Below are 18353 nucleotides of genomic sequence, written 5' to 3' on the forward strand. Positions count from 1 at the left end.
TGATTCTAGGTATTCTTTTATTCTTTTTTGGAGAGGGAGGAGGGGGCCTCATAGTTCTGTCCTGTTACAGTAGATTCTAGGTGACGCTAGAATATGCTGTATGCCGGAGGAGTGTCACTACTGAGTATTCTTTTTTGGAGAGGGAGGAGGGGAGATGGAGGGGGCCTCATAGTTCTGTCCTGTTACAGTAGATTCTAGGTGACGCTAGAATACGCTGTATGCCGGAGGAGTGTCACTGCTGCTGGGAATTCTTTTTGGAGATGGAGTCATCATAGATACCGTAGGAGTTGTTGAAATGATTTCCAGCTCCATCCTGTAATTAGCGTAATAGCTGCTGCTGCTACTGGGGCTTGTTGATGTCATTTGCGATTGTGGGTGTGGAAGTAGTGGGATCCACCGGTGCTGTGTGATTTTCTATTTTTACCCCTCATTTAATTTAAAGTTGATTCATTCAAATTAACCCCCTCTGGGAAATTACGCCAGATCCAGTCCTATTGCTGGCTAGAGCACATTGTACAGTAGCTTTGCCTTTCTGCTGGTTAAATATGTGTTTACCGTGTTAGGGAATGGTGGTTTTGTAACAACTGGGTTGATCCACCAATTTGATACCCTTTTAAATTGTGTAAAAATACAATTTAAAAGGGGGGGAATAAATAATTGCCTATACTAAGTGTCTATTAAGTGCCAAATAAAGTAACAGGGTTGACTGTAACAAAGTTGACGACTTAATCTTAATTCAGACATGAATCCCCTTGTGAAATTAATGCAAGCTTCACTAAAACATTTCAATTATAAAAAATAAAAAACATTTCTAGCCTATCTACAGTGTATTCGGAAAGTATTCAGACCCCTTCACTTTTCCCACATTTTGTTACGTTACAGCCTTATTCTAAAATATAGTAAATTATGTTTTTTCCTCAAATCTACGCACAATACCCTATAATGACAAACCAAAAGCAGGTTTTTACACATTTTTGCAAATGTATAAAAAAAATAAAAAAAGATCCCTTATTTACATAAGTATCCAGACCCTTTGCTTTGAGACTCGAAAGCTCCGGTGCATCCTGTTTCCATTGATCATCCTTGAGATATTTCTACAACTTGATTGAAGTTCACCTGTGGCAAATTGAATTGCTTGGACATGATTTGGAAAGGCACACACCTGTCTATGTAAGGTCCCACAGTTGACAGTGCATGTCAGAGCAAAAACCAAGCCACGAGGTCGAAGAAATTGTCCGTAGAGCTCCGAGACAGGATTGTGTCGAGGCAGAGATCTGGGGAAGGGTACCAAAACATTTCTGCAGCATTGAAGGTCCCCAAGAACACAGTGGCCCCCATCATTCTTAAATGGAAGAAGTTTGGAAACAGCAAGACTCTTCCTAGAGCCAGCCACCCGGCCAGACTGAGCAATCAGGGAAGAAGGGCCTTGGTCAGGGAGGTGACCAAGAAACCAATGGTCACTTTAACAGAGCTCCAGAGTTCCTCTGTGGAGATGGGAGATCCTTCCAGAAGGACAACTATCTCTGCAGCACTCCACCAATCAAGCCTTTATGGTACAGGCCAGAAGCCACTCCTCCGTAAAAGGCACATGACAGCCCACTTGGAGTTTTCCAAAAGGCATGTAAAGGACTCTCAGACCATGAGAAACAAGATTCTCTGGTCAGATAAAACCAAGATTGAACTCTTTGGCCTGAATGCCAAGCATCACGTCTGGAGGAAACATGGCACCATCCCTACGGTGAAGCATGGTGGTGTCAGCATCATGCTGTGGGGATGTTGTTCGGCGGCAGGGACTGGGAGACTAGTCAGAATCGAGGGAAAGATGAACGGAGAAAATTCAATGTTTGTGCACAAAATATCAAAGGGATGCAAAAGGCACTGTTATCAGTTGATGTTATTCTTCAATAACACAGACCCCAAAGCAAATCAGGGGGAGAAAAATAGGTTTATTCAAAAATAACAAATCATAGATTTTATGCCAGAAAGTAGATGGTCGATGTTCATTCTTCCCTGTCCTCAATGATTCTCCACAGAACAAAGTGACAGGATGTACTTTATAACCCCCAAACCTAGCCTGTTGTTGATCAATTCAAATTCATTGCAGTAAAATTGGGCCAATGGCCCAATAACAAGTATCCTGTTTCAGGCTCAATGTATTGACGATTCAGACCAATGAGATCTTGCCACATGTAGCTAGGAGTCCAGGACTGAAACTCCTACACAGATTCTAACCAGATGTTGAACTGAAAAACAGTTATTTACATTGATCGTTAATTCCCTGTTGGCCTCTAGTCCTCTGCGTTGTGTATTATCTTAAAATATTCTTACAGCACTAATTCAGTGGAATGACCCAACTAACACAAGTATTCATGTTCATCAGCATCTTCACATGGGGCATGGATGGAGGAAACCCTTAATTGAAGTGTATGTTGTGTTACTATTCCTGCTCTATATTGCGCTTTAGGCCTCTAAGAATTTGAATTTATCATGTGATCGATTTTTGGTTCCAAGCACCGTTTTCATTAGTTTACACAAGGATTTAGAGTTGAGCATGTTATGTTCCTTTACGGCCTCTGAATATCTACCTGATATGTTGATCAAATCTCTACCTTGTCTTTGAATACACAATGTATTCTCTATCCATGGAAATACAGATGGACAGTTTCCATCATGATGATGAAATTAGGTTATAGAGGCCTCTCTCAATAGGCAACACTCATAGCCTATATATCGTTTACACTGACTGCAGCCCCCAGTCTTGGTGATGATGATGGCAATGCTGGGGCTCTTGTGTCTGAATGGAATTCTTGCCCCCTGTCTGTCTGTAATGGCTCCGCAGCTGTCTGGGACTGAGGACTAGAGGACCAGAGACAGGCCAGTCTACTCTAGTCGTGGAGGTGAAGCCGAAGTGAAGCGCCCAGACAATGAAATTGCATATCTTGACTCCCCAGAGGCGTCAGCCAAATGTCATTCTCATAGCAATACTAGCTTTATTTCATGACTGTATTTCATTTCAGTCTTTGAGAATAGCACCCAGCTTGGTTTTCTGTCTGGTCACGTACTAGTCTCACTTTTACTGTTTTATCATGCCCCCCTTTTTCTCTGAGGGAGCTCAGTTATTGGCTGTCTCTCTCATCTGAAGGGTTACATTGTCTAGTTTATTCTCTTGGCGATGTGGAACCTTAGACCTATAGTCTCATCTGAATACATCTTGTATCATAGTATTTACAGTAGCCTATTGTATAGCATCCACACTGTGTAGAGATGATGTTATACTGTCACCGTTCTCATCTCTGCTGTTCCAAACAAATCCTCAGTCGCCTACAGATGTATTTGTGTGTGTCTGTCAGCTTTGGGAGAGAGAATCTCAACACTACAGTGCTGAAAGCAGGGTGGGGGTACAGTGTTTTCTGTGATTTATCTTCATTATAGATTTGTTGGACCAAAAAGTACATTTCCCACCCTGATGAAGATCCTACACACTGTACTAGAGCTAGCTAGCACTGATGGAGCAACTCTGGATTGATCAATGCAATCTTGTTTACTGTAATCGCTGCTCCCACCTCATGCTACTACATGTCTGGGTTTTTCCAAACAAAATGTAATCCCTACAGGCCTTTGTTCGAAAAAGAAAAGGTGAATGGTATCTCCCAAAACATCATCTAATCCATAATCTCACCCCCCTCTCTAAGGCCAAACCAAACAAACTGCTCTTTGGTTTGACTCATACTGTCGGTGACAGCGGACAAAGTAAATCCACTGAACTGACAGGCGTTTAGGTCTTTGTAACCTCGTGTGGATCAGCACAGTGGCCAGGTTGAGTGATAGGATATGATGGGTGGTGTTAACGTGTGTCCTCCGTCAGTTTCCAGGTTGAGTGATGGGGTATGTGGTGGTGTGAGTGTTACTGTGTCCCGTGTTTAAGTGTGTCCGTCTGGCCTCTGTCAGTTCCAGGTTGAGGAGAGGCTGACAGAGTGTTTGACCCTGCTGAGAGGGAACAGCTTGCTGAGGTCCCTGCTCATCCGTCATGTCCTGTCTGAGATCAACCGGCTAGCAGAGCACATCTTGATCACCTGCCAGGTAAGGACCAGAACACACACGGGGGGAGGATGTTACAAGTGTATAGGATGACTCAAATCATTTATAGTACTGCTTATTATGGACATGTAGAGTACTCTCTCACACACACACAAAGGTAAGTTCCTTGAAGTAAATGTGGAAGAAAAAGTTGTTAGTGGTCCCCACAGCGCTAGTCTGACTGACTCGGTACCGGTACCCCCTGTATAAAGCATCGTTATTGTTAATTTTATATATTTTTTACTTTAGTTTTATTTAGTCTATTTTCTTAACTCTTATTTTTCTTAACTGTATTGTTGGTTAAAGGTTTGTTTGTAAGCATTTCACAGTTGTATTCGGCGAATGTGACTGATAAAATTTGATTATCCTAGCCTTCATGGTGTGATGGTGGGTGCATTTCTCTGAATGCTAGTGTATACAGACAGCCCAGCCGCCAGCGGTCCTGGGGAATTTTAATGTGTGAATGGGGAAAGGAAAGCCGATAATTATTCTCCCTTCCCTTGTCGCTTTACTCCCACAGTAGAGAGACAGTCAGTCATGAATGTTTGTGGGTCTTTCCTACACCCCATACAGAACAGCCCTTACTGAAGCAGCCCTGAGCAAAAGCAAAACTCACATTGCTGCTGCATCAAGTGAATGAGAAAATACCATTTCTGTCACATCAGATTTCTTTATAAAAACGACCTTTTCTCTGCCGAGAATATTGATGTTGGGTTATTTAAGTACACTGGCTGCTACTATAGCTGTAGCAGGACTGAGGTATAGGGGAACATTTATGGAATACACTGAAGAATTCATCTGCAAACTGAACTTCCTGATAAGGAACAAACCACTGTCATTTGGTCTAATGATAATGTATTCAGATTATCTGTAATTGCTCACTTCATTTTTGGTATTGTTGACTTGCCTCGGACCCCTCTAACATTGTCTTGATACTTCAAAGCACTTTAAAGCCATTGTGCCCTTGGATAATTGTAAGCACTTGACCCCCCCTGCTCTCATCGCAAAATAAGGGGAGGCTTAAATTGCTTGTGAAGACTTCTACCATTTGAAGACTTAGGGCTCAGACACAGCAATAGCGTTTGCTGGCCGAGAATAGTTAGCACTTGTGAGTGTAATTTGAGAACCGAATCCTCACTGATTTCACATGTAGAAACAAAACAGAACGATGTAGATCTAGCGTTCATCTGCAGATCATTCAGCGCCGCTGTGTTTTAGGGACCACTCGCTGTAGACGATTGACTGCCCGTCATTTTTCACACGATTCTACAAGTAAAATTGGTGCACACTCGGTTTGCAGAATAGGTTCAGAGGTGCTAAGTACTCTCGGGCCAGCAAACGCTACAGCTGTACCGTAGCCCTTTAGCCATCAGACTGGCTAATGAGTACATCCCCCTGGGAGTATGGAATTCCATGGGTAAGTCCCAAACTGCTCGCTATTACCTTTATATTGTACCACTTTTGACCTGGGCCCATAGGGCTCTGATTAAAATTAGTGCACTATATAGAGGGAATAGGGTTCCATTTGGGACACAGACCCTGTAATGGGGTTGAGAGGGCTGAGGTGCGCTCAACAGAAGACCTTGAATGGGCTGTTGGCTTGCATTAGCACTGTGGTACATTACAACTACAACAGGCTTCATTTGGTTTACATGCTTATCTGTGTTGTTGTTGAACGTTTGCATGAAAATGGAGACATAACCCAAGGACAGGCCTCTTGTGGGTTGATTAAGAGGCTTGGAATATGCTCTCTATGCAATAATACACAAATGCTTTGGAGAAGGGGCCAGTACGTTGAGAGCTGAGCTGCGTGATTTGCACTTCATTTTGTCACCAAAGCACCATACACCACCCACCACTGCGACCTGTATGCTTTCATCTACTGGCCCTCTCTACATATTCGTCGCCAGACCCACTGGCTCCAGATCATCTATAAGTCTTTGCTAGGTAAAGCTCCACCTTATCTCAGCTCACTGGTCACCATATCAACACCCAACCATAGCACGCGCTTCAGCAGGTATATCTCGCTGGTCATCCCCAAAGCCAACACCTCGTTTGGCTGCCTTTCCTTCCAGTTCTCTGCTGCCAATGTCTGGAGCAAATTGCAAAAATCGCTGAAGTTGGAGACTTATATCTCCCTCACTAACTTTAAGCATCAGCTATCTGAGCAGCTCACCGATCGCTGCAGCTGTACACAGCCCATCTGTAAATAGCCCATCCAACTACCTACCTCATCCCCATATTGTTTAATTACATTTTTTATGCTCTTTTGCACACCAGCATTTGTACTTGCACATCTATCACTCCAGTGTTAATTTGCTCAATTGGAATTTCTTCGCTACTATGGCCTATTTATTGCCTTACCTCCTTACTCCATTTGCACACACTGTATATAGATTTTTCTATTGTTATTGACTGTACTTTTGTTTATCCCATGTGTAACTCTGTTGTTTTTTGTTCCACTGCTTTGCTTCATCTTGGCCAGGTCGCAGTTGTAAATGAGAACGTGTTCTCAACTAGCCTACCTGGTTAAATAAAGGTGAAATAAATACATTTTATAAATTAACTTCTTATGGCTGGGGGGCAGTATTGAATAGCTTGGATGAATAAGGTGCCCAGAGTAAACTGCCTGCTACTCAGGCCCAGAAGCTAAGATATGCATATTACTAGTAGATTTTGATAGAAAACACTGACGTTTCTAAAACTGTTTGAATGATGTCTGTGAGTATAACAGAACTCATATGGCAGGCAAAAACCTGAGAGAAAAAACAGGAAGTGGGACATCTGAGGTTTGTAGATTTTCAAGTCTTTGCCTATCCAATATACAGTGTAAAATTTGGTCTGATTGCACTTCCTAAGGTTTCCACTAGATGTCAACAGTCTTTAGAACCTTGTTTCAGGCTTATACTGTGAAGGGGGAGATAATAAGAGCTGTTTGAGTCAGGTGCCTGGCAGAAAGCCATAAGTTCAGTCTCGCGCGCACCTGTGAGAGTTAGCTGCGTTCCTTTTCCTTTCTAAAGACAAAGGAATTGTCCAGTTGGAATTTTATTGAAAGTGTATGATAAAAACATCCTAAAGATTGATTCTATACATCGTTTAACATGTTTCTACGAACTGTAATGGAACTGTCGTCTGAACTAAGTGCCTGTGCCGTGTGAATTTGGATTTGTGAACTAAGCGTGCGAGCAAAAAGGAGGCATTTGGATATAAATGATGGACTTTATCGAACAAAACGTACATGTACTGTGTAACATGAAGTCCTATGAGTGTCATCTGATGAAGATCATCAAAGGTTAGTGATTAATTTTATCTCTATTTCTGATTTTTGTGACTCCTCTCTTTGGCTGGAAACATGGCTGTGTTTTTCTAGCCAAAGACTAGGTGCTGACCTAACATAATCATATGCTGTGCTTTCGCTGTAAAGCCTTTTTGAAATCGGACACTGTGGTGGCATTAACAACAAGTTTATCTTTTAAAATGGTGTATAATACTTGTATGTTTTGAGGAACTTTAATTTTGAGATTTCTGTTTGAATTTGGCGCCCTGCTCTCATTGGCTGTTGTCAAAACGATCCTGTGAACGAGATTTCAGCCATAAGAAGTTAAATAAATTAAATCTGGCCTACCTGGTTAAATAAAGGTGAAATAAATATAGAAACTGCATTGTTGGAATTCAGCTCATGTGGCAAATATATTTAAAAACATGTTTCATTGGTTTGATTTAGAATTTTAGCCAGTTTGCTACAGCAGGAAAATAATCCTGCAGCAACAGGAATCGTGAATTATTATGTGAATTATAATTAATGGAATTTTAGGGGTTGTAGGGGCTGATACATTTTTCGTTAGGGCAAATCAAATCTGATATTTTAAAGTGGAAATTACAAACTTGAAGTCTTTTTAAACCTCGAATACTCAACAAGTTAGCATTTCCTGCTCTGTAGGAACATTCTCAGCGACAAAAGAGTGATCAACTTAAGATCCTACATATGTAGAGCTGTGTTTGAGTCCTGGGAAATAAAGTTTGAAGACTGAACACATTCAAATCTAGCCCTGGCTCTAAGCCCAGAGCCCATCTGTCTGTCTGTCCACCCCAAAATCCTCTTTTTTGTTTTTATCAATAACAGAAAACAGACTGCACTTACTGTCTTCCTCTTGACAAAGTCCTCAGAATCAGTCTATTCTCTATTGTTTGAAATTCAGTCCGAAATCACTTTTACTAGAGTATGATCGAGTCCAGTTTATTGGACATTTAGGCTGCTTGAAAATGCTTTGGATTGCCTATAATGGAGACATTTAAAATCACTGAAATACCCAGCTGCAGTGAGATCACACCTGAATTCCAGGGTGGAAACATTTGAACAAACAACACCATAGTATTTCATTACTGAGCAAGCTCTATTTTCTAGCTCTGGCCACAGGGACTCACTCTGTGTCCAGGCCATGGAGAACACAGAATTGTGAGCCAGACTTAAAGTATCTGTTACAAATGGCACCCTTTTACCTATATACTGCACTACTTTTGACCAGGGCCTTTTTTACTTTTAATCACCCGCAACCTGCATTGAGAATGACAGCTGGGCTAAGGAAACTACCTAAATCATGTAAACTGGAACAGCCATCTCAGTAACAGCTGCAAAATTTCCAACTAACAGATTGGATTGCTTTATCTTTTTTTGTAGCATAAGATTAAAAATCAACCAATCAATGCACATAAAAAAACACAAGTACTGAAACAAACAATTCTGAAAAATCAACCTGCAATAGAGCATGCTGGGAAATATGATAATGATGGGCATGGTTGAGCAAACATTAATTTGTAATTTATCAACTTTAACACATTAGCTCAAATTCTAGGCCTTTTGAAGTCCTCAATTCACATAGTAATGTTGATTTAAGCCATGGGTTTAAGTTGGCTTTTTAAAATTTGTTGCCTTCAAAGGCAAAAATGAATTTGGAATTTTACTCAATTTGACTCATCTTTTTCAAATTCAGCTCACTTCGAGCAGAGTTTGTTGAGTAAACAAACTTTAACAGATTAGCTCTGATAGGTTTGGATTTCTGAACTTTAAATATTATTCATCTTTAGTTATACTAGAGACATGAGGGGTGCCATAGTCTTGGGTCTACACCAAAAGTGAATGGTTATGTGTAGGAGGAATGTACATGGTGGATGCAGTTAAGCTTGAAATGTAGGGAAGACAATCACATGTTGGCAGGCACTGATAAAGGTGGAGAGCTGTGGATTGGTGAGGAAGGGGGTCGAGGTCTGGTCACATTAAGGGAGAAGGAACAGTTTATTGCCTGTTTCACTTAACTTCCTGCCTAGCAATCAAGATGTCATGCTTAGAGAGGAGGAGAAGACTCCACTCAAATTGGGGTGTATAAATATACTACCACTGGTGGGAAGTAATATCTATGTCAGTTCAGCTGTTTGATCCTTTGGGGTGAATAAACTTGGTTGGAGCTTTCATGGTGTCCGTCAATTTCTTACTCTGATATTTAGAACAGCTCCAATTATTGTCCTTTTTTATGTCCACCCCACAGAATAACGCTGATTAAGCAATTGGTTGAGTTGGCTTTTTTTTTTTTACAGAGAATGCCCCATACCCCTGACCACTAGAAATGGGAGGTAGGCAACGTATCCCCATCTGTCTGTTTAGGCTAGACCCTTCCCAAGGTAACACAGGCAGGGGTTGCCCAGGGACCAAAACAATGCTTGTATCAGCCATGTCACTAGTTGCATCCTGCTTTTCTGTTAATGTAGCTGTGTAGAAACGGCAAATTATAACACAGTTCTCAGGACGACAGGGAGATGATGCTCAATTATGTTTCAAATTGTTTCAACGATGAGTCGGAGCGCTACATGATCTGGTTGTACTCTGAGAAGAAGTCATTTGGGATTAAATGGTTGGATAATTGTTTTGTTGCCCGGTGGACATTGTAAACATGATTACTATGAGAATTATATCATTTCTAATGTGTTATTCTACAAGTATGTGCCGTAGGCTACTATGTCTAGCCTTATAATGACCCAAAGAGTGGATTTGCCGCGTAGGTCTCTAGTAATAAGAATCAATAAGAGAATGATTACTCTTCTTAAGACATTATTATTTCATTGGCAGATTTAGAAAGGGAGTAGGGTTGTTCCATCACAAAGTTTAGCACAGTCAGGCTCCAGTTTGCAGGCAGAACGCTGTGGAGGGCTGTCTGACAGACGTGAACCCCAAGTGCGCCCCCACGGTGGCGGGTGGGCGGGCTGCCACTACCCTTCAACCAGTGTAGCATACAAATAAGCCCAGCCATCTGGGACCCGTGTTGCTTTGTCACAGGCCATGACAGTCACACACAGTACAGAATAACCACAGCCCATAGGACAAACAGTACAAACACTCACTCTCCACTTCTTCAATAACACTAGAACACTGAGTGTAGGCATAACTGTGTGTGTACCTCTCTGTCCGACCGACTGTGCTTTATGTAAAGTTAAAATCATGGTTCAATGGCTGGCCTTGTCATTTTGTAATTAGTACAAACACTATTTACCAGAGCCATGTATTTAGATATATGGCTCTGCTATTTACTGGTGGTTGTCTTTTTCCTCTTACTAAATCAGGGGTTACTCCAAGGACAGACCCCATAGCCTGAACATGATCTATCAGACTTGGGGGGTCCAAGCAGCAAACATTTGTATTTTGTCTAATTTAGACCCCATTTAGTCGACTGGTCGATTGTTTGGTCGATAGGCTGTTGGTCGACCAAAATTTCTTTAGTCGAGCAGTCAGTCACAATTGATTGGTCGAAGGAACAGACGACTCTCGGTCGGCCAAGTCGGGGACAGCCCTGGTCTAATTAGTGCTATCTAGCCCAGTCTTAAGTCTGGAACAATGGAACAATACAGTTTACCTAAAAAAGAAGAAATAAAGTAAAATCATTCAAGAGCAGCAGTAAAATAACAATAGTGAGGCTATATACAGGGGGTACCAGTACAGAGTCAATGTGCGGATGCACCAGTTAGTTGAGGTAATTGGCTGGCACCAGTTTTATTTATCGGCTTAATTCTTTTATAGGCCAAAAGTCGACTATTACCAGCTAACAGGTGTTAAATTCTGCATTGGCTTTGATACTCTGGTTGGTTAGAGATGATCCAATTGCTGATGACTTTGTTTTGTACAACATTTTGACATCCCCGCAAATGACTTCAATGATGGCCGTCTCAGACTGAAGTATGTAGTGAACGATAGAGCGGCGGGAAAATGCAGTTTGAGCCACCAGGCAAAGAGCTGGAGGAAATGAGTGTCAGAGCTTGTTCTTGTAAAGGGCAATGCAATGGCAGCGAAAAACAGTTCTATTTGGCTCCAGAAAACGACAGTAAGCAGACCTCCTTAGTTTTCATCCCTAAATGTCACCAGCGCGATATCTGTACTTCAAACACATTTTTTTTTACCAAAGCCTAAAAGCCCACACAGTAATTAGCTTCCCCTTTCATTACTGGGCTAGAGTAGGCTAATCTTGCCTGAGTTGGGGAGGATGACCACAGAAAGTTGAGTAGGATAATCTTCCCTGAGTTGGAGAGGATTCAGACTGCCCCAATCTCTGAAAGTTGAGAGCGTAATTATGTCGTCATTGTCAGTTTGAGATGTGTCATTTTAGAGACATTTTTATAGACTTAAGAGCAGCCCACTACCCGTTGCATATCTCAATGACTCTTTCTGATGCAAGCACTTTCATCATAACATCCTGTACATGTCGCCATGGCAGCCTGAAGGCTCGTGCAGTTATGCACATGTGCATAAGCTATTTCAGCTGCGGGACAGTGCCTGCCATACCACGACAGAGTCAGCAGCTGAGACTCTAACCACACACACACACACACACACACACGTCCTCCATTAGTTAGTGATAGTCAGAAACCTTGCTTAGGACATGCCATACCCGCAGTACATCAGGATATAAATATAGCCACCCTCTGAGGGGGACACAGACCCTGCCTATGCCCTGGGTTTACTGTAAAGAGACTTGTCAGGGCAAATATTCCTCTCTCTCACACATGCGCATGAACACACACACACACACACACACACACACACACACACACACACTCAGAGGGTGTCCTGCAGGACCGGAGACATTTACAAAGACAAACTCCTCTTTCTAGGTACACTATTCCTCGCAGAAAAAAACGAAGTCCTTTTGTACTAAAACAATTGGTCGTCATTTTAGCTTTTCACTCACTGTAAAACTCATACAAAGAACAGTGAGGTCAGTGATTTCCAGCACGTCTGAGTCAGCAGAAGTGTAATAAGTGAAGAAAGACACCGTTGTTTAAGAACGGCTTCCGCACCAGTGACGCACATTTTTCGTTAGGGCAAATCAAGTCTGACATTTTTAAATCGGAAATTACAAACTTTATTAGCCTTTTTAAACCTTGAATACACTACAAGTTTGCATTCTGTACTGTGCAGGAAAATTTGCAGCCACAAAAGAGTGATCAAATTAAGATCCTACATCTGTAAGGAATAGGTATTTTATCTGCTCTGGGCACTTCTAAAAGGAGAAAGTGACGAGTAGACTGTTCGTGAGGATATCAAACTCATATAGCCTAGTAATGCATGGTGTGCAGTGCACCTGGTGGAAAATGCCGTCCTCTGCCAAAACAGTGTGTATGTTCATGTCTCTGTGCCAGCAAGCTTGTGAGCATGAGTAAGCATGCTTACTAGTACATGTTTGCGTGCATCTGCGTAGTTGTCTCTGCATAAAAGTCATGTTATTTTGGCATTGTTTATGTTCCCAGCTGACATGCACTGGGCTGAAGCCCCATATATTGTATCCAGCAAGCATTCGTGGCTGAAGCATATTGTTTTCCTTACGCTGTAAGCAGCCCACTGCTGAATGTAATTGGGGACCCCTCCTATCCAGCAAGCCTACAAGGCTGCTAGGGAACTTGACTTATGGCTCCCAGCATTTCATGATGCTGATGGTCATTATAACTCTGGCACTTCTGACTGAGCTATGTCTCTCATTATACATTTCTGTCCCGTACATTTACGAGACGTTATGTGTGTGTAGGCTATAACAAACTGCCGTCTCACTCTCGCTCTTATATATATATATATATATTTCTACACAGTTTGTGCGTCCTGCCTATTGCTTTTCCGCCCAGGCCAGTGACAGGTTTGAAGAACGATCAGATTAGGAGTTGCAGCAGAGGGATTGCTAGACCATTAAATAGCCGGGATCAAAGTTGTCCTCAGCCCCTCAAAGCAGCAGAGATGTCATTAGAGCTCTAACCGAGGGGGGAAATCAAGCTGTTTGATCAAAGTCATGTTATGAGGAGACAAAGCCCGTAGTCACCGGTGCGCCGGTAAATTGCCACCCCCTTCTGCAGTCCTAGATGGACTCTCACACACTCTGCTGATGAGCACTAGAGCAAACACATGACAACCTCTCTAGGCAGACTGCAGAGAATATATAGAAGAACAATCATAGACCCTGAAGTGATTTCCTACTTCTGTGTCTTTACTGAGAGCCTAGTTAAATAACATGGCCATTTTTATTTCAAAGTTTGCATGACATTTTCCAAACAAATCTGTAACTGAAAACTAAAGAGAGCTAGGTAAGCTGATGCCTCTCTCTCGTTGCACTCCACAAGGAGACTGCCTGTTACGTGAATGCAGTCAGTAAAAAACAATCAATCATAATCACTAGTTAACTAGACATGGTTGATGATATTACTAGATATTATCTAGTGTGTCCTGCGTTGCATATAATCTGACTGATCATACAAGTGTCTAAGTATCTGACTGAGCGGTGCTAGACAGAAGTAGGCGCGTAAACATGAATTCAAACAGCATTTTCGTGCGTTTTGCCAGCAGCTCTTCGTTGTGCGTCAAGCATTGCGCTGTTTATGACTTCAAGCCTATCAACTCCCGAGATGAGGCTGTTGTAACCGAAGTGAAATGGCTAACTCGTTAGCTCGCGCTAATAGCGTTTCAAACGTCACTCGCTCTGAGCCTTCTAGTAGTTGTTCCCCTTGCTCTGCATGGGTAACGCTGCTTTGATGGTGGCTGTTGTCGTTGTGTTGCTGGTTCGAGCCCAGGGAGGAGCGAGGAGAGGGACGGAAGCGATACTGGCAATACTAAAGTGCCTATAAGAACATCCAATAGTCGAGGCGGCAGGGTAGCCTAGTGGTTGGAGTGTTGGACTAGTATCCGAAAGGTTGCAAGTTCAAATCCCTGAGCTGACAAGGTACAAATCTGTCGTTCTGCCCCTGAACAGGCAGTTAACCCACTGTTCCTAGGCCGTCATTGAAAATGAGAATTTGTTCTTAACTGACTTGCCTAGTTAAATAAAATATAAAAAAATAGTCAAAGGTTAATGAAATACAAATGGTATAGAGGGAAATAGTTCTATAATTCCTATAATAACTACAACCTAAAACTTCTTACCTGGGAATATTGAAGACTCATGTTAAAAGGAACCACCAGCTTTCATATGTTCTAAGCAAGGAACTGAAACGTTAGCTTTCTTACATAGCACATTTTGCACTTTTACTTTATTCTCCAACAATTTGTTTTGCATTATTTAAACCAAATTGAACATGTTTCATTATTTACTTGAGGCTTAATTGATTTTATTGATGTATTATAAGTTAAAATAAGTGTTACATTTACATTTACATTTAAGTCATTTAGCAGACGCTCTTATCCAGAGCGACTTACAAATTGGTGCGTTCACCTTAAGACATCCAGTGGAACAGCCACTTTACAATAGTGCATCTAAATCTTTTAAGGGGGGTGAGAAGGATTACTTTATCCTATCCTAGGTATTCCTGAAAGAGGTGGGGTTTCAGGTGTCTCCGGAAGGTGGTGATTGACTCCGCTGTCCTGGCGTCGTGAGGGAGTTTGTTCCACCATTGGGGGGCCAGAGCAGCGAACAGTTTTGACTGGGCTGCGCGGGAACTGTACTTCCTCAGTGGTAGGGAGGCGAGCAGGCCAGAGGTGGATGAACGCAGTGCCCTTGTTTGGGTGTAGGGCCTGATCAGAGCCTGGAGGTACTGAGGTGCCGTTCCCCTCACAGCTCCGTAGGCAAGCACCATGGTCTTGTAGCGGATGCGAGCTTCAACTGGAAGCCAGTGGAGAGAGCGGAGGAGCGGGGTGACGTGAGAGAACTTGGGAAGGTTGAACACCAGACGGGCTGCGGCGTTCTGGATGAGTTGTAGGGGTTTAATGGCACAGGCAGGGAGCCCAGCCAACAGCGAGTTGCAGTAATCCAGACGGGGAGATGACAAGTGCCTGGATTAGGACCTGCGCTGCTTCCTGTGTGAGGCAGGGTCGTACTCTGCGGATGTTGTAGAGCATGAACCTACAAGAACGGGCCACCGCCTTGATGTTAGTTGAGAACGACAGGGTGTTGTCCAGGATCACGCCAAGGTTCTTAGCGCTCTGGGAGGAGGACACAATGGAGTTGTCAACCGTGATGGCGAGATCATGGAACGGGCAGTCCTTCCCGGGAGGAAGAGCAGCTCCGTCTTGCCGAGGTTCAGCTTGAGGTGGTGATCCGTCATCCACACTGATATGTCTGCCAGACATGCAGAGATGCGATTCGCCACCTGGTCATCAGAAGGGGAAAGGAGAAGATTAATTGTGTGTCGTCTGCATAGCAATGATAGGAGAGACCATGTGAGGTTATGACAGAGCCAAGTGACTTGGTGTATAGCGAGAATAGGAGAGGGCCTAGAACAGAGCCCTGGGGGACGCCAGTGGTGAGAGCGCGTGGTGAGGAGACAGATTCTCGCCACGCCACCTGGTAGGAGCGACCTGTCAGGTAGGACGCAATCAAGCGTGGGCCGCGCGGAGATGCCCAACTCGGAGAGGGTGGAGAGGAGGATCTGATGGTTCACAGTATCGAAGGCAGCCGATAGGTCTAGCAGGATGAGAGCAGAGGAGAGAGAGTTAGCTTTAGCAGTGCGGAGGGCCTCCGTGATACAGAGAAGAGCAGTCTCAGTTGAATGACTAGTCTTGAAACCTGACTGATTTGGATCAAGAAGGTCATTCTGAGAGAGATAGCGGGAGAGCTGGCCAAGGACGGCACGTTCAAGAGTTTTGGAGAGAAAAGAAAGAAGGGATACTGGTCTGTAGTTGTTGACATCGGAGGGATCGAGTGTAGGTTTTTTCAGAAGGGGTGCAACTCTCGCTCTCTTGAAGACAGAAGGGACGTAGCCAGCGGTCAGGGATGAGTTGATGAGCGAGGTGAGGTAAGGGAGAAGGTCTCCGGAAATGGTCTGGAGAAGAGAGGAGGGAATAGGGTCAAGCGGGCAGGTTGTTGGGCGGCCGGCCGTCACAAGACGTGAGATTTCATCTGGAGAGAGAGGGGAGAAAGAGGTCAGAGCACAGGGTAGGGCAGTGTGAGCAGAACCAGCGGTGTCGTTTGACTTAGCAAACGAGGATCGGATGTCGTCGACCTTCTTTTCAAAATGGTTGACGAAGTCATCTGCAGAGAGGGAGGGGGGAGGGGAGGAGGATTCAGGAGGGAGGAGAAGGTGGCAAAGAGCTTCCTAGGGTTAGAGGCAGATGCTTGGACTTTAGAGTGGTAGAAAGTGGCTTTAGCAGCAGAGACAGAAGAGGAAAATGTAGAGAGGAGGGAGTGAAAGGATGCCAGGTCCGCAGGTGTTCATTCAGCATTGTTGTAATTGTCATTATTACAAATAAATACATTTTAAAAATCGGCCGATTTAATCCGTATCGGCTTTTTTTTGGTCCTCCAATAATCGGTATCGGTATCAGCGTTGAAAAATCATAATCGTTCGACCTCTACTGGGGAGTATTACCATACCTTCTCTCTGGTGGTCTCCTATGTGCCTCAAAACACAGAAGTGTCTAGACTACAAGTACACCCCCTGGACAGGATGCTAGTCAGTCGCAGGGCTTTACCCCCAATCCATCTCCTTAATGCTGAGTGCAGAGAGCCATCTGGCCCATTCTTTGTGTTTGGTGTGACTCGACCAGGAAGCTATGTGTCATCTGTTTTGTGGTTCTGGGTACATGAGTCAGGGTTCAGGTTGCACTGTGTCCTGTCCTGTCCTGCCACTTGCTGGCTGACTGGGAGCTGAACCGCAGGACTGACATGTTGAGGGCAGACAGACTGACTGCACTGACTGACTGCTCGGGGCTTTTTAGGAATAAACAGACCTGATAAAGAGAGCAGAGGTGCCTGGGTAAGTACTGGCTGGGGAGAGAGGTGACTGAGGAGAAGGTGGACTGGACTCACTGTGGTATCAGGCCCTCAAGCAGGTGGGCAGGTAGGCAGAGGAGGCTATAGCGTGTGGAGTATCTAGCTATCAATACACCGTTATTTGGGGAAATGGATGGAATATTGAATAGTGCAGTTCAACCCATGTTGTAATAAGCCCCTCAGAAGGTTGATGTTACACTCATCCAGTGAGTCAACATCTAGATATTCACTACATCACATCGGTTCTGACTGAGCCAAGACCTCAAGAGACTGTTTCCTAAAGAACTGCAAAGTAATTTTCTTCCACAGAGAATAGCCTAGATTTGAATAGTGTGGATTTTGAGACAAGCTTAGGGAGCTTGATGTTTTTTTGTCTTGTAACAAAGTAAATGGTCTCACACTAGAAGCGGTCAAGTTGCAGTCGTATAGAACTCGGAGAATGCATTCGTGGATGAGATGGGATCGATTAGCTGTCAGAGAAATCGTTTTATTGTCAGTCCACCGCCTTGAAAGACACTCTAACGAGTGGCTTTCTCTGAGGGAGAAGAAAAATCAATTCCTTGTCTTGAGCTGGGGTGATGACGGCAGCGTGAGCTAGTGTTGTCCAACTCTGTAGTGCTACAATAGGCCAGATCAGATGGCTATCAGGAAGGATTTTATTCACTAAGCCTATCTGCTCTGCTCTTCTCTGCGCTACACAGTTTACACAGACCTCATGACATAAAATGGGATTGTAAAGACAGGTCCAACTGTCCTGGCAAGAAGCCATTTTTAGGCAGCGGTTGTTTTGTTTTTGCTGAAAGAGATTTATTGTAGCTTATCGTGATTTATGGTCCAGGAGATGTTTTTGATCATATTCACACCTCATAGCTGCACAGATAATTTATCTGCTTGATGATGCTTATGAATGACTTTCACAGCAGAGCATAACATGATTTACAATACAGTGTAGTACAATGCATTATAACACATGTTCATGATTGAAATGGGAGTTCAAAAGTTCACTTTTTGAATGATTTGAAATGGGTACTGGTTATCTCTTGGCTG

The 18353-nt window shown here is 43.4% G+C and overlaps 1 pseudogene; it reads left to right on the top strand.

Annotated features, from left to right (window-relative positions):
- LOC115107279 (meiosis-specific protein MEI4-like) overlaps positions 1–18353 on the top strand; it is a 37295-nt pseudogene that overhangs the window by 11410 nt on the left and 7532 nt on the right.

Source organism: Oncorhynchus nerka, linkage group LG24 (assembly GCF_034236695.1).
Source record: "Oncorhynchus nerka isolate Pitt River linkage group LG24, Oner_Uvic_2.0, whole genome shotgun sequence".
In the NCBI taxonomy this organism is placed as follows: Eukaryota; Metazoa; Chordata; class Actinopteri; order Salmoniformes; family Salmonidae; genus Oncorhynchus; species Oncorhynchus nerka.